The sequence below is a fragment of the Puma concolor genome, chromosome E2 (assembly GCF_028749965.1).
Source record: "Puma concolor isolate L17-30 chromosome E2, mPumCon1.1.hap2, whole genome shotgun sequence".
NCBI classification, from domain to species: domain Eukaryota; kingdom Metazoa; phylum Chordata; class Mammalia; order Carnivora; family Felidae; genus Puma; species Puma concolor.
In genome coordinates, this window is record NC_141681.1 from 35,244,871 (window position 1) to 35,269,421 (window position 24,551).

Consider the following 24,551-nt stretch of genomic DNA (forward strand, 5'->3'; position numbering starts at 1 on the left):
TGTGACCTTCACAAGAGTTTCTTACTTTTCTTTCTCTCTCCCTTTCTTTAGATGAGATAGGGAGTCTAGAGGGGGCTGCTGTTGGGCAAGTGACTTTCTGCCTATTTGAGATAAGGCTCTGGTAAAATTCTTTTAACTGGAGAATAAGCCTTTGTTATGGAGAATGCACTGGGCATATTTCAAAATGTTACTTTCCCCCCCTCTCTTAGTCAGAAATATGAGGGATTTGTCCTGGCTGTTCACCATGGGGATCTGGTGGGGTTTCTGGAGTTAAAACCCATGGAAGTGTGAGGATAAATGTAAGACTGTGGCCCCCATGATTTTCTCACTCTCAAGCTAGTCCACATTCATCCACATTCATCCTCCAGAAATTCACCAAAATTTGCATTTATTTGTCATATTGAATTAAGACTCCAGTAGCTTCTGCTCCAAGTAAGCTGATTTTGGCTGTGTTTTTCTGTAGTTAACCGTCTCTCCACATTTCAGGACATCGGTTTGCCCTATAATCCCAAATCTCTAATGGGTTCAAAAAATATATTGACTTTTCAGTTTGTTTAGCGTTTTTCTTGTTGTAAGGATGGGAAAGATGACATCTAAGCTCATTATATGGCATAACTAAGACCAGAGATCCAACAGGTGACTTTTCATATGCACCCTGAAGGACTATTTCTCCAATAGTCAAGGTGATTGGTTACATGCAACTGAGAGAGCACATGGGCTCATCCAGATTTGTCTTCTTTGGACAATGCCTCTACCTTTCCTCCTCTTATTAACACCAGAAATTTACCTACAAAAGGAAGTCATGTCAGAATGTACATTGGTTGTGTTTTGACCACCCAACCATCCATTCACTCTGTCTTTTGTAACAGCCCTCATTTCTCAGTTAAAGGTGTATCTTTTCCCCTCCCCTTCCTCCAGCAGTAATATGTGTGCTTTGGGAAAAGCCGATTCCTCTACTTCCTCCAGGCATGTGACTCTTAACTGGCTGATCAGAGTCATAAGTTTCCTGGGACATAGTGATTTGTTCCTGTGATCCCCCTGGAGCCGATGGGATATGAAAGGAAATATATTGTGTAGCTATGAGCAGGCATTATGGGATCAAAAGGGAGGAGCTTCATGACAATCACACTAACATAGAGGAAGATAGATGTGAGCAAACAGGAAAACCTTGTCCTAATGATATTGTTAAAGCTTTTTCTTCCAGCTGTGCCTGAGAATGCTTAGGTTTATACACTTTTCACTTACAGGATCTTTTGGTTACATGATTTCCTTTTTTTTGCTTAAGCCATGTGGGTTGGGTTTACTTTTGTTGCCGACCAAAGTCTTAAGTGATATAGAAATCTACAGTCAATCAACTATATTAATACTAGAGAATAATGCCTTACCTAAAGAGATGACCTTTTCATCTTTTATGAGGATTTCAGACCTCATAAGGGGAGACACAATTCAAGTTCTGCCAAATACATGCTCACACCCAGGGTGACTGTTCCCTATTTTGTGGTACTGGAGTGAGTAGTTGTTTGCTGAAGTATCATATGTTGGGATTCTTTTCATCTCTTTGTTAATTTGCTCTTTACGCAGAGTTTACTGGGCAGTTTCCCCAGGATTCTATTCATTCCTGCATGGGATTTTGAGACAGCTGAGGTATTTCCTTGAAGATGAGTCTGCCTTTCCCTATCATTTTATATCCTTAGCCTCTTCAGACACAGATCTCCATTTAATGTGAGGTTAAGCTTACTCCTACAGCTTTTCCTTTGAGGGAGTCAACCAGAACCATAACAAAACACCATAGACTGGTGGCTTAACAACAGAGCTTTATTTGCTCCCAGTTCTGGAGGCTGGATATCCAAGATCAAGTGTTGGTGGGTTTGGTATCTCCTGTAGCCTCTCTCCTTGGCTTGCAGATGATCACCTTCTCACTCTACCCTCCTGTGATCTTCCCTGTGTGCATACATCTCTAGCATCTCTCCTCTTATAAGGACATCACTTGTACTGGATTAGAGCCCTACATTTATGACCTCATTTAGCTTTAATTAGCTCTCTAAAGGCCCTGTCTCCAAACAATCACTTTGGGGGTTAAGGCTTTGATATATGAATTTTGAGGGGACACAATTCAGTCCATGACACCACTTTTTAGCCATTCTCAGTGATTTCTCTTCATTCTGAATGGATTTTAATAGTCTTAGTCAAATAATGATCAAGAGAAGTTCTAATGTTGAAAATGCTATTAAGCAAATAGGTTAAGCATCATCTTTTTCTGCATTGAGCCAGCAGGACTTCATCTCATGGCCTACAGGGCAAATGGAAGTAGGAGACTGGCCTTCGATGGGACAGTTTGTCCTCATTGATCTTCTTCTTTTCTCTCAAGACCATCCACTCCTGTTTTCCTGTGACCATTTAATATCCCCCATCCAGGCTTCCTGCCCCCAGAAAATGCCCCCATGTTCTCAACTGATGCACACCTGTCACTTGAGCCTGCCCTTAACTATTTCTCCCTGGGAAAAGTGATCCTGTAAATTAGTCCACACAGAAAGGCTGGTGATGGATAACTGCTTAGAGAACTACCTCTCCCAGGGGCTCATATCAAGAGCCAAATGAACAAAACCCCAGTGGTGGAGTTGGAAGCATTGTAGAGAAGCTGGTCCAAGATCTTTTCATTGTCCTTCTTATTATACCAAGAAAGGCCACTCTTACTCACAGATTCTGGAAGGGGTAGCCACAGGACAGGTAGAGACAGCTGAATAAAATGTCGCCAATAAAGGCATAGGTTTTAATTTGGACATTGGCCCTGATGTGCTCTAAAATTTTGGGAAACCCTTTCTCCCTTTCCCAGCCTCAACTTCTCCACCTTCACAATGGAAAAAAAAATCCTGTCTGGCTCAACTCTCTCAGGACACCAAGAATGAATGCCATAGCAGACAGAAAAGTGTTTTAGATGGAAAATGCCATAAAATAAATTCAAGGTGTTATTATTTTAAGGTGCAAAATCAGAACTTATAAAACCAGGCATAAAAATGTCTTGGTAGATATATTTTCATTCTGGAGAAAATTAATGGCTACATCTTGGGCTTGAATTTTCTATAGAACCAGTCCCAGAATATTGGACATGGAAACACTCTTAGCGATATTTAGTTTCTCTTCTTCAGATGAAGAGTCTAAAGCCTAGAGAGGGAAGGGACTTGCTCAGGGTCACATAGCAGGTTAGGGACACATTTGGGAGCGGGGACCTGTAGTTGTGACACCTTTCCTTGGTTTTATTCTTCATTTTCATGGGGAGGGCAGAGAGTGGCAGGGCTAAAACATATGAGCCATCTCTGAACAATACCTGAGAGTTTTAAGGCCTATTTCAGCATCTAAGTGCATTGTCTCTAATGGAGATCTCTGACTTCCAGGCCCAGTGGATTCTCAAGATGAAATTCCTACCATAATTGCTGACTTCAGCTCCTCAGAGCTATAGACTGGCTTGACCCGGAAACTCTACTGTGGGTCACATCTTCTCCACTGGTCTGGCTCCTGTACAGTGTGGCTTGGTCTGGTTTGAGTGCAGAGGTAATTGCAATATATTGAGGTTTGGTATTGTAATAAAAATAGGGGCCATTACAGCTAGCATTTATGTCATTAGTATTTAGTGGTGGTGTGTTGCAGCTTTTTTAGTGCTCATAAAACTGTCGCTGCTTGCAGATATGTCACGGCGCTGATATAAATTTAAAGGGTTGGAAATCCATAAGTCATAAAAACTAGATAGTAAATAGCAACAGAACAGGGTGGACAAGAACTGTTGCATTAGGCATGCAAATGCTTATGGATTTGCATGTCTAGTGCTTGCATTAGCATAATGAGAAGCACATTTACATTACAGATGGACTTGATTAACTAGGCCCTTGTAAATAAAGTCCACTCAGACTAAACAGAGGATGTTTGGGCTCCAGAGAAGAGATGGTTATAGGAGCCAAAGGGTAAGTAGAGCCATTTCTTGCCCTCTTCTCTTCTGGCATTGACCATTGAAAAGTTTTCAGAATCACTGATAATGCCCAGATGGGAATGCTTTTGTACTTATTTGATGTAATAATAACAGCAAACATGCACTGAGTGCTTACTATGTACTGGCCACTATTTAAACATTTTATGCATAGTAGCTCACTTAATCCTCATAATAACCCTATGATTATAATAATACCCATTTTGCAGATGAAGAAGCTGAGATACAGAAAGGATAAGGGAATTTATCAGAGTCCAACTATTAGTAAGTGGCAGAACAAGGATACAAACCCAGGCAGTCTAGCTCAAAGCCTGGCTCTTAACCACTACATTAGCTGCCTCGTATCCACTGAATTCATACAGGTATGCAGCTAATGCTATTGAAACATCTGTTACATACCAGACTCCAGGATACTGCTAAAGATAACAGCAATAAGATAAATGCTTGCTATCTTCCTAAAAAGTTCATGTAGTCTAGTTGGAGAAATTTAGAAGAAAGCAAAAATTCTGACATTGTGCTCAAGGAGCTCATAGAAGGACACAGCCTCCAGGAAAGGTGGGTCAAAAAAGGCTACTCAGAGAGGATACCTCTTGGACTGAGACTTGAAGTATGTGTAGGAGTCCAAAAGGTGAGGAGTGGAGGATTAGAGCACTTGCTTAGGGAATGGCAAGTGCGGAGCCACAGAAGTGGGCATATTCTCAGACCCTAAGTCACTTCACATGAGAATGTAGGGAACATATGAACACAAGCCAAAAAAAGAAAAAAAAAAGCAGGGACTGGTCATGAGGACTTATGGGACATGATAAAACTTGGAGGGTCAATCAATCATCTAGGCTTATAGCCCTCTCCAAGTAGAAACCTGGCTCCAGATTAGGCACTAGGATTTACAATTCAAATACGAACTCCCTATTTGGCTCCCCAATTCATGAGGTAAACCTTATTCCAAAGTCCTGTATCTTTTCCATCATGTCATGGATTCATAAACTCACAGAGTTCGTTAGGACAACATGGCCATTCAGACCAGACTTTTCATGGTACATGAATCCTGCCACAAGCTCTTCATTTGCTTGTGAACATTTGCTTCATTTGCTTCTACCTGAACAGTTCCGTCTGCAGTTGGACAGGTGAGGAATTTGAACCGGCTTATTTTGGGTAGCCCAGTTAAGTGAGAAGTCCAAGGGAGTACCTAATATTTTAGAGTGTTATCTATTAAAATTTAACTGTTCTATGAGCTCTCCTTATGGTAACAGCTCCTAAAAGTAAATATACTATTCATTCCAGGTACATTTGAATGGAAGCCTCCCATAAATGATTTTTATGATGGCAGCCAACTTGAGGAATTCTTGAGAGCTGAGAATGTTCTTTGAGTCATTCTGGGGAATTGTGATGGGATGCATTCTATTTTGTACCTCCAGGTAACACGCAAAGTAGATTATTTTAGACTGAGTTTTCCAGTGGTCATTTTCTGCATGACCTGAAACCTTTTATTTGTCTTGATGGTGACTCTGGGGCCTTCATGAGCAGGTGGGAATTGCCATCTTGAAGTAGGCCATAGGTGTCCTGTGAGGATGGTGGTCACGGGTCTGTAACCTGTAAGTGAGGGGCAGAAAGAAGGCATGTGGGAACAGAACAGGAAGCCACGAGTGTTTTAGAATCAACAAAACCTCATGAAGAAATGTGGCAGAAATGCTCTAGGCAGAACCTCCTCAAAGGAGCAGTAGAGGCTATGCTGGAGATTCCATAGCATCATGACTCTCCCTAGTCATCTTTCACCCCTGCCCCTGACTCTGGTGAACTCTGGTGAACTCTGGCTAATGCCCATCTAGGTTTCCTTTTCTTCCAGCGAATCTGATCAGGCTGAAGTTACTCTTAGCTGGTTCTACTTTAGGTTGGCCAGGAGCTCTTCAGAAATTCCTTTTCATAGCTGGTGGGAAATCTGGGGTTGGGGCCCACAGGTCTAAGAAACAGAGTGCTCTTGCTTACTTTCTGACCAGGAGAGCCTGGTGTTCACTTCCATGGGTTCTCAGGGCTGGAAAATTTCTGAAAGCTGGACCTTCCTAGAGCCTGTGGGACAGTCTCCTCTGACCTGCCTCCGTCCTCCACTCTGAGTCCCTAGCACACCTACAAAGTTGGGTCTATGTAGTGTTGACTGAACTAGAACTGAGGGCTGAAGGCATGGTTTCCTAGGTTCTCTTTTCCTTAAAGTTGCTGGACATGTGGTCCAGTTCATGGATATACTCTTTGTGACAGTATAACCATGTGCCAAGTGACATTGTACGAGTATAGATACATATATCAATATTTTTCCTCTTGTGGGTGTATTTACATCAGTACATGTCTCTATGTGTACATACATATATTATTCTGTGTGAGTGTATATATGTGCATGTTTATATGTATATTTCTCTCTGAAGATTTCTGTATGTGTATAGGTGCTTATGTCTATGAACATGTATATGTGTACTTACACAAACCTGTGTGTACAGGTGCATCTGTGTATGTATACATCTGAAAATGCTAGAGTGTTAGACAGGTGCTTGGGGGCAAAGCTAAGAGATGACACTGTAATTTCTTCCCTGGAATTTTAGAGCCTCTAAGGACAAAATCCCCCTAGAGGAGGCAGCAGCCTGAGTTGCCAGCTGGGCTGTAAATCCTTTTTATGTTGCCCAAGGCCATTGTCTGAGGCACTATTCTTGGCCTGACAGTCTAAGAGATGACAGGATCTCTAAGAAAGTATGGTAAGAACTAAGGGGGCTATTATCCACCGGACAGGGGAATAAAGTTTCCTCTCTCTGCATCTCCCATCCTCACTCACCATGAAATAGAAACACAGGGGCAGAGGGAAAATAACAGCAAACCTCACTGAGCCAAATTTTACATATATGGACTCATTTGACTCATGATGGCTCTATGAGGGCTATTGGTCCCAATTTCCAGATGAAGACATGAAAGCACAGTGAGTTTGAGAAACTCATCAGGATTGGATGTCAAGGCAATATGGCTCCAAATGTACAGGATGGCTTTTATGCACCAAGTTCTGGGATGAACACAGAGCTGAGATTACTTGTTACCAGTGACCAGAGACCATTCCTGGCCAAAAGGACAACATAGTGAAGTTTTTATTTGTTTGCAGTTCTTCCCTTCCTTCTTCATTCTTCTCTTTGCTTTGAAATGTCCATACCTTATGCTTCAATAGCCAGAGCTTCTCACTGAAATGCCATGCTAGAACCTGTTCTCCTAGAGCCACCTCATTCCCCAATTGCTTGACTTCAGCAAGATTGCCTGTCTTGGCAGTCACACTCTCACTGACCTGCTCTCTGCTTTTCAAGGTGTTTCCATATTGAGCAAACTAATCAGTGCTAAGGTGATTATGGCTACTAATGAAATTAAATGTCTTACTTCCCCCAGACAGAATGCACTGAAATGTGCTGAAAGTGCATTTCAAGTTCATGAAATCCAATGTCCTTTCTTAGGCTCAGAGAAGGAACCTACCTAAGGGAACAACAGCTAGCAAGATTATGTCTTGGCCTTGAATTCAATTATTCTAGTTTTAAGCCCAACACTTCTTTCACTTTACCAAATTCAGGGTTTACAGTTAATCCCAAGGAAATGTGGTGATGGTGGTGCTGCAGGCACTGAGATTAGTCAGTGATGGAGATGGTCTGGTTATAATATAGGTCTCTATCTCCACTCACTATAGGTGAATAAGCTGGGTTTCTCAAGGTGTTGAAATGGGACACTTCCATGACAATTTGCTTACACCTCTCCTGGGTACTTCTCTAAGATCATAAAAATCTCAACCTGAAATGTGACCTTTTGCACAAATTCAAGGTGATAACCAGTGTCAGTCACCCAAGCATCAACATTCTTTCAAGAATAAGATACAGGAAAAGAGGATAAAGAATAACTTTTATTGTGATATTTGGTCTAAATATTGGTACAGGACTCCTGTCTGGAAAAGTCAAGCCAGAGGGCAAGTCTGATAGAGAGAACATAAACAGCAGATAAGATTTCTATTGTATACAGGATATAACTATTATATATGATTATTGTGGCAGTTCCCACCTGCCACTGTGAGGCTGTTTAGTAGCTATCCTTGTAATGTTTTATATAAACATGGGTGTCCAAATCACCTGGTTATAGTATCCTTGATTCATTTTCTGGGTGGAGCATCTCAAAATTCATGGCAGAAGTGTCAAGAATCTACAAATCCCAATCTCTTGGGGAGAGGAAGCTGGGGGAATCTCCCAGTGGTGGGTTCTCTGCTTCTCCTGAACTAAGGGCCCAGGGTCCTTATAAGGGACTCAAGGATACCAGATATCCCACTGTACAATTGGCTTTAATTGGAGAGGATTTTCCCCTCTCCAAGAAACTCATGAGCTGCTTAAAATGACTTTCCAAATGTGTGTTGAGGCTGGATTTACGTCTGGGTTGCTGCATATTAAATGCTGATTATTAAAAACATTTGCATGGTGCTTTAACAACGATAGATTATGTATCTGTTACCTAAGTCTCAGTGAAAGCTTTATTAATTCATTATTATTTTATCAACATACAATAAACTGTTCTATTAAATCTAAACTAGACAGATATTTGGGGAGGGATCATCTAAAAGGACCTCAGCTGAGACTATCCCCAGGGAAGGACTTAATGAAGTTTCAAACAGTTAATAACGCTCAGTTCATAAATAAACCATGGGTATTTAAAGACCTGCAAAATACTGAAATAAGATGTTGAGACTCAACAAAGGAGATATGAGAGAGCACCCTCGGAATTCCCCTTCCTTAAAACTCACAGATATAGCCTCTACCTCTTGACAATATTTATTGGGCACCTGGGAATATTTGGCACCCCTGAGGATGTTCAGATTAACTCTGCTCTTGGTCCCAAATTTACTAAGAAAATGGGCAGAGGCAGCCTTGAAACAATATTCTCCTTCTCTCAAATAATCCACTTTTGGCTTTAAAAATATTTTGGTCTGAGAGGCGAGAGAGGAGAAAGAGATTCTGTCCTAATATGAGACATGATAATTCCTTGACAATCCTGTATGGTAAATCAAAAGTCAAATCTCATGCCTGCATGCTCTGGAGAAAGGACCAGCCACACCATTTTCAGGGCCCAGCGCAAAGTGAAATGCAGATCTCCTTGTTCAAAAGATAATTAAGAATTTTAAGATGACAAGAGCAGAACATTAACTCAAGCACAGGGGCCCTTCTAAATGTGGGGCCCAGTGTGATGACACAAGCTGAATGACATAAGCTGGTCCTATGTGGATGGCTTCTTGAACAGGGTAGATGGAGGTATAAGAAACAAAGTATCCAAGGTGGGGAAGTCTGGTGTTCCACTAGAACATAGGGAGTGCAGAGGTTTGAAGCAACCATTGTAAGCAGAACAGTGAGCCTATAGCAATAAGTTGGAGGAATATTAAGAGGTTTAGGTGTTGGGTAAAAGGGGCAGGAAGCTATGAAAAGTTTTAGAGTGGAGCAAGATGACCTCAGAAGTTCAAGGTTACTGATGGTCAAAAGGCCAAGGACTGACTCAGTTGGGAAGGTTTCTTCACATTGCAGTGGTCTCTGCTTCCAAACTTTTCATTTTGGGGGCACTACTCAGAGCCAATACTTGGCTTTTTTTCTTTTCAGCTTGTAGTTCCTTGAGTGGTGAACACTAAAGTAGGACTTAGCCCTTCTTAAAGTTGGTTTCCCTGAAAGAAGAGCCTGAGGCACAGAGTTGTGTGTAAGTAGTTTAGTTGTGGGGTGATCCAAGTAAGTAGAGTGAGAAAGCAGGAAGAGAGAGAAGAAAAGCCGGTAGAAGATGTATTACTGAGTGACTTACCACAGTGGGTAATGGGGATTCAATTTCACTTGGGGACTCTCTGAGGAATGGTGCAGCATGCACTGCAGAATTGTCACTCTGACAAATGGGAAGCTGAGGCATTTGTCCAGACTCTCATGCCGCATAGGTTGAGGATGTCCTTTGGAGTTATTATCTAGCATATACTTCGGGGCTACACATGTCAGTCGCTGAGGGATCTTCATGAATTTAGATAATATTTGAGGATATAAAGAAATAGAGATTTTCTGAGACACAGTTGAGATAGGATGCTGGCTGTGTGCTCAGAGATGCCCCCACAGCTGCATGGAACTCAGGTGGGCCTAAGGCATTTGTCTGGGATACATAAAATATTTGTAATAAGCTCCTTAGCCACTGAAAAGTTTCTGAATGTCTTCATGGCCCCATCTACTCAGAACTCAGTCTCTGGGGACCCATAGATGAGTTTTTGGGGAGCAGTCGGTTGTCCTTTCTTATGCCAATTACATAGGCAGAGTATGTGTCCTAGATGATCACAACTTAAAACATAGGTAGACCAGAAAGCTTCCCTGGATGGTACATGGGCCTCTCCTTCCTTTGGATATCTGGAATTCCACCTCTGACTTCTCTGTGAGAGGATTATCTTCTACCAAAACCTTCGGTGGGAATGGCAGCATATGAATGCTGGACTCCTGGCATAATGGGCTGGAAGGCAGACACATGAATTTCCCAATGACTAGCTCTGAGGCCAAAAATCATGACTCAAGAGTACAGGTTATGGAGAGGGGCAGATGTGGGTTTGAATCCTGGTCCTGTCACCTGTTAGCTGTGGAATTTTGGGCAAGCCAATCATTCATCTATGTAGCTCTTAATTAGTTAAGTAGTTACTGAGCATTGACTCTATTCCAGGCATGGAACAAATCCACCTGGAGTTTCCAAGTTAGAGGAGGAAATAGACAATAAAAGATAGGAAAATAATGGATAAAAATGAATTGTTATAAGTCTATAAAGGTGAATCATGTGAAATGATAGAGTATGGCGGGGATGGAGAAGGTGAATAAACTATGAAGATAGTGTAATAAGGCTGGGTTTCTTTCTTTTTAAAAATTTTTAATGCTTTTATTTTACGTTTGACAGAGAGAGAGAGAGAGAGAGAGAGAGAGAGAGAGAGAATGAGTGGGGGAGGGGCAGAGAGAGAGAGAGAGAGAGGGAGACACAGAATCTGAAGCAGGCTCCAGGCTCCTAGCTGTCAGCACAGACCCTGACGTGGGGCTCGAATTCATGGACTGTGAGATTATGACCTGAGCCAAAGTCAGATACTCAACTGACTGAGCCACCCAGGCACACCAAAGCTGAGTTTCTTAATGGGATAAAAGGAGACAACATGGGAAAAGCAGAGGTAAGAGCTTTCCAGGCAGATAGAACAACATGTATTATGGCCAGGAGATAATAAAAAGCTTGCATATTTGCAGAGCCAAGAGGAATCCAGGTTGATGAGACCATAATAAATGAGGGGAGGACGGTCATTAGATAAAATTGCAGAGGGAGGGAGGGGATAGTTCATGTTGGGCATTGTAATCCAAGTAAAGGACTTTAGGTTTTATATTACAGATAAAGGGAAGTCACAGAAGTACTTAAATCAGAAGAATGATGTGATCCAATTTTTGGTTTAAAAAAGATCATTCTTAACATAGTGAAGTAACTAATTTGGTGGAAGGCCAAGAGTAGCCATGGTGAGACCAATTAAGAGGATTTCATGGTATTTAAGAGCTGACAATAGAAGTGAGGGTGGAGGGAAGTAGGTAGAGTTGAGGAATATTTGGGAAGTAGAGTAAACCAGAGTTGCCAATGGGTTGGATGTCAGGGAAAGATAGAAGTTTCAGTGATGATTCCCTGGAGAAACAATGGTGTCATTTATTGAAGTGAGTAAAAATGAGATAAGAACATGTGTGAATATGTGTGTGGGAGATCAAACAGTTGGACATTTTGAGTCTGGGATGTTTATATGGTATGTAGGCTGAGATGGCAATTTGTTGTTGGCTCTTTGGGTCTAGACTTTGATGAAGACACTTTGATTGGAGACTAAACTTGAGAGTCATGGGCATACAGATGCTTTCTGAAAGCCTGGGAAAGATGTAATCTATAAAGTGGGGAAAGAAGATCTATCTGCAGTGGGGTGCCTGGATGGCTCAGTCAGCTGAGTGTCTGACTCTTGATTTTGGTTCAGGTCATGATCCAGGCTCTGAGTTGGGCTTCATGCTGAGCATGGAGCCTGCTTGGGATTCTCTCTCTACCTCTGCCTTTGCCCTTCCCCCGCTCACACACACACACACACTCTCTTTCTCTGAAATATATTTTGTAAAAATGAAGATCTATCTGTAGAGTCAGACACTGCTCAAGAAGCACAATTACTTCTCCCCTCTCCCATGCCTGTTTTCCTTCCATCATGGGAGCTAGTTGGGTGGCCCCCTGGAGGCTTTCACAAAGGCCGGAGTGAGGGACACAGCCTCAGAGTCATGGAATAGAACAGTCTTGGCATAGCTCTAGTTACAAGCTAGCCTCACATAAGCCTCTTATTCCTGAGCAACATGATGCACTGGCTTGTGCTAGAAGACTCATAAACAAGATGGACGTGAACCTTTGACACTGAACTCATTCTCAAGGTACAGGCCACATTGATCCATCTTTCTTTCAATGCTGTGAGCTGGAGAGGAGAGGCGGGCCCTGGTGTCAGGAATCTGAGCCCTACACGCAAAGCAACTGCAAGCCCATTTGAAGTAGTTGTGACAAAAGGCCTTGGTTGCTAGGAAGAAGGCAGTGGAGAGGCTCACATAGGCTGTTTGCCAGGGTGGATTAAATACACATTGAAATATGAATCATTGGAGGCCTTTTAAAGACTGTCACCTGACATACAGAAATCGCATTTCTTTTCCAGTGGAAAATGACAGCAAGCATCAATTGTTAGGGGCCGCCACATGAATGGCAGGCCTTGTACAGTGCTTTGTTCTGTGTGGAACATTTCTATTGCATAATGACAGTTTATGCACAATGTCGGCAAATATACACAGGCAAAACCACACACGTGCGCGTGCGTGCGCGCGCGCGCACACACACACACACACACTTTGGTTATTCAACTGTAGGTATTTTAGAGCTTCCTTTGAATTATTATTAAGAGAGAGGATTTACATGGCCTTAACTGCCTTTGCCTAGCTCTGCAAAGTGTTTCTAGGACTGAAGAGTTTTCGAGCAATCATATCAGCCTCAATCATAATATTCCTTTATGTTGGGTTAAGATTCCCAGTTCTGGTTTCCAATAGACTAGGGTCCAAATTGTGGCCTTACCACTGTGATCATGAATGAGTTACTCCCTCTTTCTAGGTGTCATACATTTCCTTATTTCTATAATAAAATTATAATATGCTGTCAGAATGTACAGGATTAGTGGGAGTGGTAAGATGTTTAATGCCCAGAGAGCACTTAGCAAAGAGCCTGAGATATGATAGGTACTCTGTGAGTGCTCTCTGTCACTTGTTTCCTAGACTCTGACTTGCAGATGAGATCATGGAGATCACTAAGGTTAAGTAAGTCACTGAAGGTCACATAACTGTTCTGGTGTTAGAGACTGAATGTTTGTGTCCCCCATGCCCAAATTCATATGTTGAAGTCCTAACCCCCCAAGTGATGGCATTGGGAGACAGGGCTTTGGGTGGTAACATTTAGGTTAGATCATGAGGGTGGGGTCCTCATTATGGGATTAGTGGTTTTTTAAAAAATTTTTTACATTTATTTTTGAGAGACAGAGCACAAGTGGGGAGGAGCAGAGAGAGAAGAAGACAGAATCCAAAGCAGGCTCCAGGCTCTGAGCTGTCAGCGCAGAGCCCAATGTGGGGCTCAAACTCACAAACGGTGAGATCATGACCTGCGCTGAAGTTGGATGTTCAACAAACTGAGCCACCCAGGTACCTCGGGATTAGTGGTTTTACAAGAAGAGGAAGGAAGCAAGTGCTCTCTCTTTCTCTCTCTCTCCCAATCTGAACACAGTATTGAAGAAAGGTCATGTGAGGACAGAGAAAGGAGTCAGCCATCTGCAAGCCAGGAAGAGAGACCTCACCACGAAATAAATCAGGCTGCACTTTGATCTTGGACTTTCCATCGTCCAGAACTGTGAAAAATAAATCTCTATTGTTTAAGCCACCCCATCTGTGGCATTTTGTTATGGTGGCCTGAGCAGATGAAGACGTGTGGTAAATCCCAGCTGGAATTCATATTCTGGCTCCAAATCTAGGTACAAATCTCAGACAAGTCCTGGAAATGGGCTCAAAGCACCTGCATGCAGAAACGCAATTGGGAAGCAGGACTATGCTTTGCCTTATTCTGGGCCTTCTTCTTGCTTTCCATGGGGTTCTGCATGGTAAGATGTATGGTTTCCTGACCCAATGTCAAAATGCCCAGATTATCAGGCTTGGATATAGCATTTTTACTCACTCAGCATTTACTTGATTCACATTTATTTTTCCATTCATTTATTCTTTTAGTACATTTTTCATTCAACCTTAAATCACTCAGCATTTATTGAGCACCAACTCGGTGCAGGATCTTTGCAAAATAAGTGAAATGTAATCTCCTTGCAAACTCTGTGTGTCAGATGGCTTTGGATGTCCTATGTAACATGTTCAGGGCATGAGGCATTTCCTCCCCATCTGCTCCCCTTCCAAATCCTTGCACCATATACACACCAGATCATGCCATGAATGCAACTTGCTTCCTTTCTGGCATCTGGCTCATTTCTGCAGCCTCTGGACTATGACTATACATACCAGTGCCTGCCCTTCTTGCCCAGCTTTGCCCAGATCCCTGTATTTGTTTCCTATCGCTGCTGTAACAAATTATCACAAACTCAGTGGCTTAAAACAACACAAATTTGTTGTTTTTCACTTCTAAAGGTTAGCTGAAGTATGACAAAGATCTCACGGTGCTTAATTCAAGGTGTTGATAGGACTGTATTCCTTTTGGGAGGCTCCTGTAATAATGCACTTCCTTGGCCTTTTCCAGCTCCTAGAGGCCACTCACATTCCTTAGCTCATGGCCCTGTCTCCCATCTCCAAAGACTTCAACATTGCCTCTCTCTGACTCTTCTGTAGTCACATCATCAGGAAGGTTCTCTTCTTTTAAAGATTCATATAACTAGATTGGGCCTTTGGATAAGGGGATCATCTCCTTTTGTCAAGATGTTTAACCTTAGTCCCATCTGCAAAGTCCCTCTTTGCCATGTAAGGTAACATATTCACAGGTGTCAGAGTTAAGGCATAGGCATCTTTGGGGGCACATTATTCTGCCTACCACATGCCTCAGCAGATCTCTCTGCGCAGGGCAAGCACCACCTGATGGGTTCAGAGCACCTGCCAGGCTCTGGCAGGCCTGCAGGAGGGTTTTATGTCCCAAGCTAAGAAGAGAAATAAGTGTTAAGTTCAGGTTCAGCGCAATGGATGGAGGCTCTCCAGTCAATCAAATTATAGTTCAATCAGTTCATTTTAATCACTCCTCTGGAGAGAAGTAAAACTCTGCATTGAGGAATACACAGCAATTTTATTGATGACAAGTTTAATTGTTTCATTTTTCCTTACTGTCTCTAACACAGCCGACTTTTAATCAGTGGGAGCTGAGATTCTAATGAAGTAAAGTCCACTTTTCCGCAGTTCACAACTAGCTGGAAATAATTGGGCTGAGACTCCCATCCAGACACTGCAGAGCCGCTGGCATTTTCCTGAAAACCAGGCTTAATTGCTTTGCTGATGTTGTTAAGTAGTCCTGAGGGGGTGGAAGTAGTAATGCTGCCCACAGATGCTGGGAAACAATACCCCAAAATGTCTTAAAAGGGTCCACAAAGTCTGTCCAACTGGTAGCGAGGAAGAAAAAATGAACTGGAGTGTGTTTTCTGCAGGCAGGGGCCTGGGGGAGTATGTGGGAGCTGTGATGTGGATGGCTGCAATTTGACAAGATCAACAGCAACCACCTTTTTCTTTCCTCTGAAAGCTAAGCAGGATTCTGAGTGCAGGTGTGTGTGTGTGTGTGTGTGTGTGTGTGTGTGTGTGTGTGTGTATGTGTGTGCGCGTGTGTGCACATCTGGCTTTGTGTGGTGTGGTTTCAAGGAGAGATCGAGATTTTAGGCTGCCTTTGGCCTCTGAAGGGGGCAGGGGGGAGCGCATAATGGAGGATTCTAGTGTATATTGTCTCAGCCCTGAGAGGTGGCAGGGAGATTGGCTAGTCTGGAGAAATTCCAGGATCACAGATACAAGTCTTGGAAGAGGCAGAGAGATTCCTTCCTTATCCCCCACAAAGCCCCACTATTTTACTTGATGGATGGTGATGATGATAATAGCAATAGCTTCTAGGTTTTTTTCACTTACTATGTGGACAGAGATTTGGGTTATGCTCTCTTTTATTCCTCATAAAAACCAATAAATCAGGTGCTATTATTATCTCCTATATTCAAATAAAGAAATCAAAGCACAGAGAAGTCCCAAAGTTTGCCCAAAGTCATAGAGTTGTAGGATTTGAATCCAGATCTGCAAGACACTAGAATCAATTATCTTAGCTCTTATATCACATTTTTTTTCAGTCCTAACAACAACATTAAAAATAGATAATTTTTTATTGAACATTACATGTTCCTGGCCTAGTACTAAGCACTTTCTGTATCTTATCTCATATAATCCCAAAAGCAACCCTAGAAGGCATGTTCCCACTTAGAGAACAAGAATAAGGGAATTGAGGTCTGGAGTGAAGGACACTATCAAAGGCCACTCAACTGGGACTCAAACGTAGGTCTGTCTGCTTTGAGAGCTTGTGATTTTATAACACAGCACTTTGCTTGGGAAAGGGTGTAGGTACTGAATGAAGATTGATATTAGTGTTTTCTCAATCTATCCAAATAATTAATTCTATGGTTCTGGGTCTGGCTGAGATGGCTCAGGACTTGGGCATCTCTTAGACATCTGAAGAAAGAGAGGGATGAAGCCCCAGAGTCCTCACCTAATGACCATGGCTTTGGAAACCCAGGTTCAGTTACTACTTCTGACACTAGACTTGGGAACATAATTTAACTTTGGTAAGCCTCCATTGTATTGTCTGTATTTTGTGAAGATGAAGTGAGATCATGTATTTATTCTTTTATTCCAGAAATTTTTATTGAGCTTCTTACTCCGTGCCAGGAACTGTTATAGCCCTAGGAATGCAACAAGAAACAAGGCAGGTAAAGTCCTTGCTTTAGTGGAACATAGATTCTCATTGAGAAGTCAGATAATGAATAAGTAAGCAAGTCAACAAAGAAGAGAATTCTTGCTTGTGACCAATTCTACAAAAAGTACGATAGTAGAGGGAACCCCTAGGAGTGGAGGAGTGGAGGTGGTCAGGGAAGGCCTCTGAAGAGATGATATGGGACCTGAATTACTTGCTGGAGTCAATCATGCAGGCATCTTGGGGAATAGCCTTTCAGGCAAAGGTGATAAAATGTGCAAAGATCAGAGGCAGGAATAAGCTTGGTGAGCAGAAGAACAGAAAGAAGGCCAGAGTGGCGGGGGAGCAATAAATGAGAGAGAAAGAGGAGGACTATGAGGTTGAGAAACAGGCAGTGAACAGATCATGCAGGACCTAAAGGAACGGGCCATGGAATTTGAAGTTAGCTTTAATGTCAGTTGGAATTCACTCCAGGGCTTTTAGTAGCAGTAGAGACAACCTCTGGTTTAATTTCTAAAAGGCATTTCAGTTGGCCTAAAGAGGCAAGTTTGGAAATAAGGAGATAAGTTAGGAAGCTTCCACTGTAGGACATCCTGACATCTCAACAAATGAGAGATTGTTATAATAATTACCATCCCAGAAAGCAGTTAGCACTTGAGGAGATACATGGTTAAGTGTATAGGTAGCAGGAGAAAAAAAGGTCTGGCCAGTCGAACCAGGTCTGTAAGACGAACACTTTGTAAGACAGGTATTCATGAATCATTATGCTTTTTAATGAATTGAAAAATGGTGAGTATGGAAAACGGAAAAAAAAGGAGCCCAGATGATAAGGACAAAACACAAGTGATTGATCAGCCAGTTTGTTTACAGCAATTATGACTGTGTGATTGCAGAGTCATTTCAGCAATAAGTAACCAAAAGGGGACCTTGAATGGGTGGATCTGGGAGAAGGCAAATATCAAATTCCCAGTCTCCAGGCAGAATCTCCGCATTTGCCCACACTCCCCAAAACACATTGCTGGTGTCTTGGAGTCAGAAAAAAACAGATAAATAAACTTGTGAAGAAGGTTATGTGAGGTGTGTGTGTGTGTGTGTGTGTGTGTGTGTGTGTGTGTGTGTGTGTCTGGGTGGGGGAGAGAGGGAAAGAGAGACTTCTTTGCCTCATCTCAAGTCATGGTGGTATTTTTATTTGAATTTTATTTTTCTGATGCTGTTAGATAACAAAGGGTAAATTAAAATACAATAAAAATTATAGAGGGAACATGGGAAAAGAAGAACGACATTCTCCTGGCATTTGTTTCAAGGCTGCAAAATGTAGAGTGTCTTGACAGCATAGAAAGAGATTTTTCTCCTTTAAACCAGGTGTTGGGAAATGTGCTTCATTTAAGCAAATCAATATCTTTAATTTCAGCCCGTTGCTCTGGATTTAGTGCCCGATTTCCAGGGAAATGTAGAAAGAGTCAAGCCTCATAACTTTCTGTAGTTCCTATGAAAAGAAAGCAGAAGACCAAGGGTGTCACAGTGGCTATTTTTAGAACTATTTTAACTTCTACTTCTTGGACTTCCTGTGAAGTCATAATGTGTTAAAGGAAAATAAGGTAAAGAAAGGGATAAGAAGTTCTGAGTATGGCCAGTGTAATTATAAATATTATGGCTTGAAAAGGCCTCACTGATAAGGTGACATTTGAATAAAGACACGCAGGAGATGAGATGAGCCAGGTAGAAATCTAAGGGAAGAGAATTCAGGCAGAGAGGGGAAAGAGCACAGTTATGTGATTGGAGCAGGCTTCAGGGTTTGGGGAGTTAGGAGCCATGTGTGGCTGGAGTGGAGAGAGCAGTGGTAGAGTTCAGAGATATGAGTGGCTGAATCATGTGGGGCTTTGTGGTTCATTTGAAGAAATTTAGCTTTCATGCTGAGTGAGATGGGGAGCTCTCAGAAGGTTTGGAGCAGAAGAGTGACATGATCTACCTTACCTATTGACAAGATTTCTCTGATGCTCTGTCAAAAATTTCTCAAAGTGGAGCAAGCTAGAATCAGGGAGAATGGAGGGATCATGGTGGGATGGACCAGAATTTGAACCAGTGAAGGGCACCTGGGTGGCTCAGTCGGTTGAACGCCCAACTTCGGCTCAGGTCATGATCTCACAGTTTGTGGGTTTGAGCCCCGCATTGGGCTCTGTGCTGACTGCTTGCTCAGAGCCTGGAGCCTGCTTCAGATTCTGTCTCCTTCTCTCTCTGCCCCTCCCCCACTCATGCTTTGTCTCACTCCGTTTCTCAAAAATAAAGAGATGTAAAAAAATAAAAATAAAAAAAGGTTTTGAACCAGTGTGAGTGGCAAGAAGTATAAGATCTTGTTGTTTTGTTGAAGTACAATCAACAAAATTTGCTGATTGGCTGGATGGGGATATGGGAGCACCAAGCATGGGGAACAAGAGATTAGGAGTCTAGTCAGGACATACAGTTTGGAATATCTTTTATACATACAAGGGGAGATGTTGCAGAGGCAGTTTTATAGATAAGCCTAAAGTTCAGGATAGAGGTCCAGTCTGGAGATACAAATTTGGGGGTTGTCAACATTTAGGAAGTTATGAGACTGCATAAGCCCAGTAAAGCACTGAGGATATGTATTAAAGAGAACTTTAAAACTGGGTTTAGAGGTCTCTTTTGAATTTAATTGTCTTAATTATGGGAGAATTAAGGCAATTGAAGGAGATAAAGGAGTGATTGAAGGAAGAAACTGCTGATTCAAGCTCTCATGTTGGATTTACATTTCTGCAAGTGTTTCACTTTTTTTCATGCAGTAATGCCGGGGATCCACCCATCTGTCCATCCATCCATCCATCCATCCATTCATCCATCCATCCTACCTTCCACCCGTCCATCTGTCCATGCATGCATGCATGCATGCATCCATCCATCCATCCTACATTTTTCTTTCATGATATATGTGAAAAAGCACACAGCATTTTACAAAAGAGATTCGCAAATGAACTTTGTCTCTATTCACCTAGCCACCCAACTTTCTTGGTCTCAGTCTCCCCTTTAATCAACTGAGAGAATGGTCTAAAATGTTAGTTTTGGACATTGTAGAGATGTTAAAAAGCATGCCTACTCTGATGTTCTATAGTTTCAGGGCCATCAGAAAATTTGAGGGTCCTTTTCTGAGTTATCTAACACAGATCCAATTGGATAAATATGGCAAGAATTGCTCTTAACTTCTTACTACTTTATTTCTGGTTGTTCATGAAAGGGCACACATACAAAATAATACAAATCCTCTGAGTCCACTGCTTCAAGGTTCCCAAGTCCATTCTCATCCAAATTCCTTGAGCTTCTCTCTGCTCTGAGGATGACTTTGCTGTATTGAGGTGCTGACACGCAGATGTTGAAAGGTTTGCTGAACAGGCAGTTTGGGGAGCAGAGTGTCACATTGTCCAGGGGCAGAGCACAGGCAGTTCTCATTGGGACCACTTGCTGATGGATGTTCGCCAGTTGGCTCATCTCTTCTTGTGATATTGTTATTTTAGAGACAAGAAAAGGCCAGCATGTTTAAAAAATATGTATCTTAGAAGTCGTCTTTGTCATCGGTCAAGTTGCGACAGCCCTTATCCAAATGCATGGTAGAATACTAACTTGTCTCTAAGTTCAATCTCCTAGTATCTCTTTTGGGCAACACAAGTTCTTCCACAGACATAGACCAAAGACCCTTATCACTGCCCTGCCCCAAATATTTGACCACATTTAAGGCTTAGAACTTGGATTTGGGTTTTTTTCTTGGGATCTTCTTATCCCAGGTTTACTCAGTGATAAGAATCATGTTATCTTTATGTGAAATTCTCTCTGCCCTTCAAGCCATCTGCTCATTGCTAGTACAAGTTATTAACATTGATGACCACACCCAACATCTGGATATATCAATCTTAGCTTGGGTCACCTTGATGGCTCCAGTTATTGGTAATGTGTTTGAAGCTTTGGCATGAACCAGGGAAGGCGTGCCTAAACATTGGCCATTGGCTTCCAGGCAGATACTGGGCCTCTGGCCATGAACATCTTTATTTATTATCTTCCTTTCAACTCTCTCAGGCAAAGCAGTTGTCATAATAGAGTAGGTGCAATTTATTTTGGTCTTGGCAAGGCACTGCCCCCCTTCCCCAGGCTTTCATCTTCTTCCTCCCTCTTTCTTTGACATTATTTGTCAAATGATCCAAAGGTAATTTTTAATACCTTTGCATCACATTGGAGCTAAGTTCTGCTGGATTATTAATGATTAAATATTTTCTAGTCATCCACCTGCACAGTCTGTAACAAATTATCCCAAAAAGGAGATTAATTCCATTACAATTTTGAATAAGAAAATGACAAGAGAATGCCCTGCAGTCTTTAGAACTGAACAGTTGCTCCAAAAATCTCTCATATATCTGGAAAGTTGTTGGTTTTATAAAAGACTTGAATCTGTCCTTCAGAGGTCATTTAGCAGGTATTTATTGAGGTCCTGTTGGATATTAGCCTGGTGTGGGGTACTGCAAAACCTGGTTAATTCTCAGAACCACATGGGGAACTTTGTAGAAATGTTCACCTCAGATTTACTGAATCAGGGTTTTCATAAGTGAAGCCCAGAAATAGGTATTTTTGGAAGGCTCTCCAAGTAATTCTGATGCAGCCAGTCTATAAAACTGTTTTGGAGTCTCTGCCTTGGAGGATGTAAGAAGAAGGGAGGCAGACTTCTTACCTAAAGAGGGTTTATAATCTCATAGGGTTCTGGGATTTACCCAGGATGCATTATCAAGTAATGAAAGCCATTTATAGTTTAGGATGAATGAGTTTGCTTCTCAATAAGATAATAAAAATGTTTTGTAAACTGTGAGTCACTATTAGAAGCAGACAGTTCAGAAGAGAGAGAAGACTTGGGATGGTTTTATGAGGACATAGGTGAAAAATAAAACTGCCCAATGAACAGAAGTGGGGTGATAAGTAGATAAACTTTCAATTATCCAAGTGCATGAGGAATGGAGATTCTGATCAATTGATCTATATCTATCTATCATCTATCTATCTATCTATCTATCTATCTATCTATCTATCATCTGTTGGTTTTTATGTCAATCTAATCTAATCTATCTGGATTTGGTTATTAAATTGGTTTTGATTTTGTTACTAATGGACTTTCTTGCACACATGAGGTGAAAAAAGGTCAGGCATCCTGTTTCAGTCCTAGCTCTGTTTTGCCTGCTTTCTGACTTTCTGAATAAGTCTTCCCATCCCTCTAGGTCTCAGTTTTCCCATCTGTGAAAGAGAAGATTAGATTTGATGACCTCTAAGGTCAATTCCCACCCTAACATTCTATGAAAATATGAGTCCACTTTCCTGCCTTAACAACAGTCTAGTGGCTGTAGTGGAATCTTTCTTTCATACCGATGGATCCAGCAGGACCTTAAGTCGTCATCCTGAATGTTAGCTCCCATTTATCGAGAATCAAGGTGGGAAATTGAGCACTGAACAATCTATGTAAGTTTATTTGTTCTAAAAAGACTAAATGTTAGCTCTGAACTCATTTGTATCATCTGCTTCTCTCTCTCAAGTGGATAGAGGGAGCAAAAATACTAATATCTTGAGTAATTATAGTGAATGGATGTTATACTTAATTTGTAAGGCATTCTACTCATTATTATCCATAGTAATGGAGAGAGCAGTCTCATTTACAAATAAGAGCTTCTTGAGCACCTATTATTGGGCAAGTCTCATGCTAATTCATATTCATTTGTGTACACCAAATTGGAATGCTCTGGAAATTTTATTTGTTGCAATCTTGCTTTTGTCATTATGTCAAATAGACAAGTGGTAAGAACCAGCTGTGTTCCCTGAGCCACCCAGTATGATGGCTTTGGGTTTGTAGTGGTAAGGGAGCTTCAGGATGGGTATTGGGCCATTTTCTTTAATGTCTTCCATGTGGGCTATTCCCAGTAGCTCATTTATGCCTTTGGTCTAGCTACCCACACACTAGAAGGGATCCTTTTTGCCTGGCCAAACCCAGTTACTCCTTATCACTTAAAATCTGTACCCTTTAAGAGTCTCCCTGGCTCATTTCATCCCCCTTGCCTCAGATCTCACTGTACTTTCTGCTATTTACTGAGCACTTAGTGGGTGCCAAACACTCATATAATATTACTTTACCTCTAATGGAAGCAACGGGATGTTATTCACATTTTTCAGAAAAGAAAATTTAGAGACACTAATCCATTTTTATGGGATCCCATAGCTGTTAGGAGGTGGGGACGAGAATGAAATGCAAATCATTGTGAGTTTTGGCCCCTTCACTCTCCTGCCACCTCTTAACTGGACCCTCATTTTCTCAATAACTTCAGGCATCTCGAGTTTATATTGAGCCTGATCCATAGGAGTTTGGCATACATGAGAGTCACCACTCATATTTGTCTGTCCTACAGCTCTGAGTCAGTGTTGGTTCAGTCCCTTTCTTAGCAGACACTTGTAGAGTTAAATGAAAGTAGTACATTTCACCCTCCCAGCTGGTGCCTTGCCTTAAGGGCTGGGACAGGAATGTTTGGAAGTCTTCTGAAGCCCATGCCCTGCCTCTCTTCTACCAGAATTATTGGGGAATTGGCCCCAGGCATCCAATGATGAGAAGCCTAGGAATGAAAGCACCAGCTCCTGAACACAGAGAAATTAAGGACCTGTCCCTTAATAGGAAGCAAATTATTGCTGTGTGTCTTTGTGTGCAATCAAGAGGGTGGGTGGGTAAGGGAGTGATCATTTCTTTGAGTAAGAAATAAGACATCAGAGCTTACCCAAAAAATTATCTCCTTTTTTCCTATAGAATTAATCTAATCATCTAAAGAAAATTTTACTTATTGGGGACAAATTATTCTAATGATTCAATAATGCCTCTTTTTCTATTTTTTTTTCCAGATAAAAGAAAGACAACCCTACTATGGAGAGGAAATTAGCTACAGATATTAAAAGGCCGAGTACAGCTTCTTTGAGCCATGAGCTTTCTAGCAGATATTTATGATTTGATCCTATGCAAATGTGAAACGTCTGTGGACAGGCTGCTTTAAAGATCACTACTAGCCCAGCAACTGCAAAAATGTTGAAAACAGCACTTTAAGTACTTTGTGTTTGATGTTAAGTTATTGCTAATTTTTTGGATCTGGGGAAGTTCCATTTCCAGAAATCAGATACAGTATTATAAGAACACAAGGGAATCATTTCCAGCACTATTTATATAAATGTAAGGATTCAACACAAATGCAAATTAAAAACTGCCTCCTTAGAGTTTGCTTGATTGTGTTCACAGAGAAGCAACCACCTCAAACCTGCTAGGGTTTTTGCTTGTTTTGTGTTTGCCATAGAAACGAACGCTAGACCAATTGTGCATCAGCTGCCTGAAAAATGCACTGGGGCTTTATTTTGCATTCAAGACAAACGATGTCTCTTTTGTTTTGCATTTAAAATAGGAATGTTGCATCAATAACCCCAGCCTAACCTCACCCAGTACCTGCAAGGAGAG

At 41.7% G+C, this 24,551-nt stretch overlaps 1 long non-coding RNA gene across 2 annotated transcripts; it reads left to right on the forward strand.

Annotated features, from left to right (window-relative positions):
• LOC147573484 (uncharacterized) lies at positions 1–24,316 on the forward strand. Of its 2 annotated transcripts, XR_015244531.1 has the most exons (5): positions 1–85; positions 3,393–3,549; positions 5,261–5,394; positions 16,970–17,042; positions 23,951–24,316. It is a non-coding gene; the product is annotated as an uncharacterized LOC147573484 (long non-coding RNA). The 2 variants fall into 2 exon arrangements; XR_015244530.1 differs by lacking the exon at positions 16,970–17,042.
• The last annotated feature ends 235 nt before the right edge of the window (positions 24,317–24,551 follow it).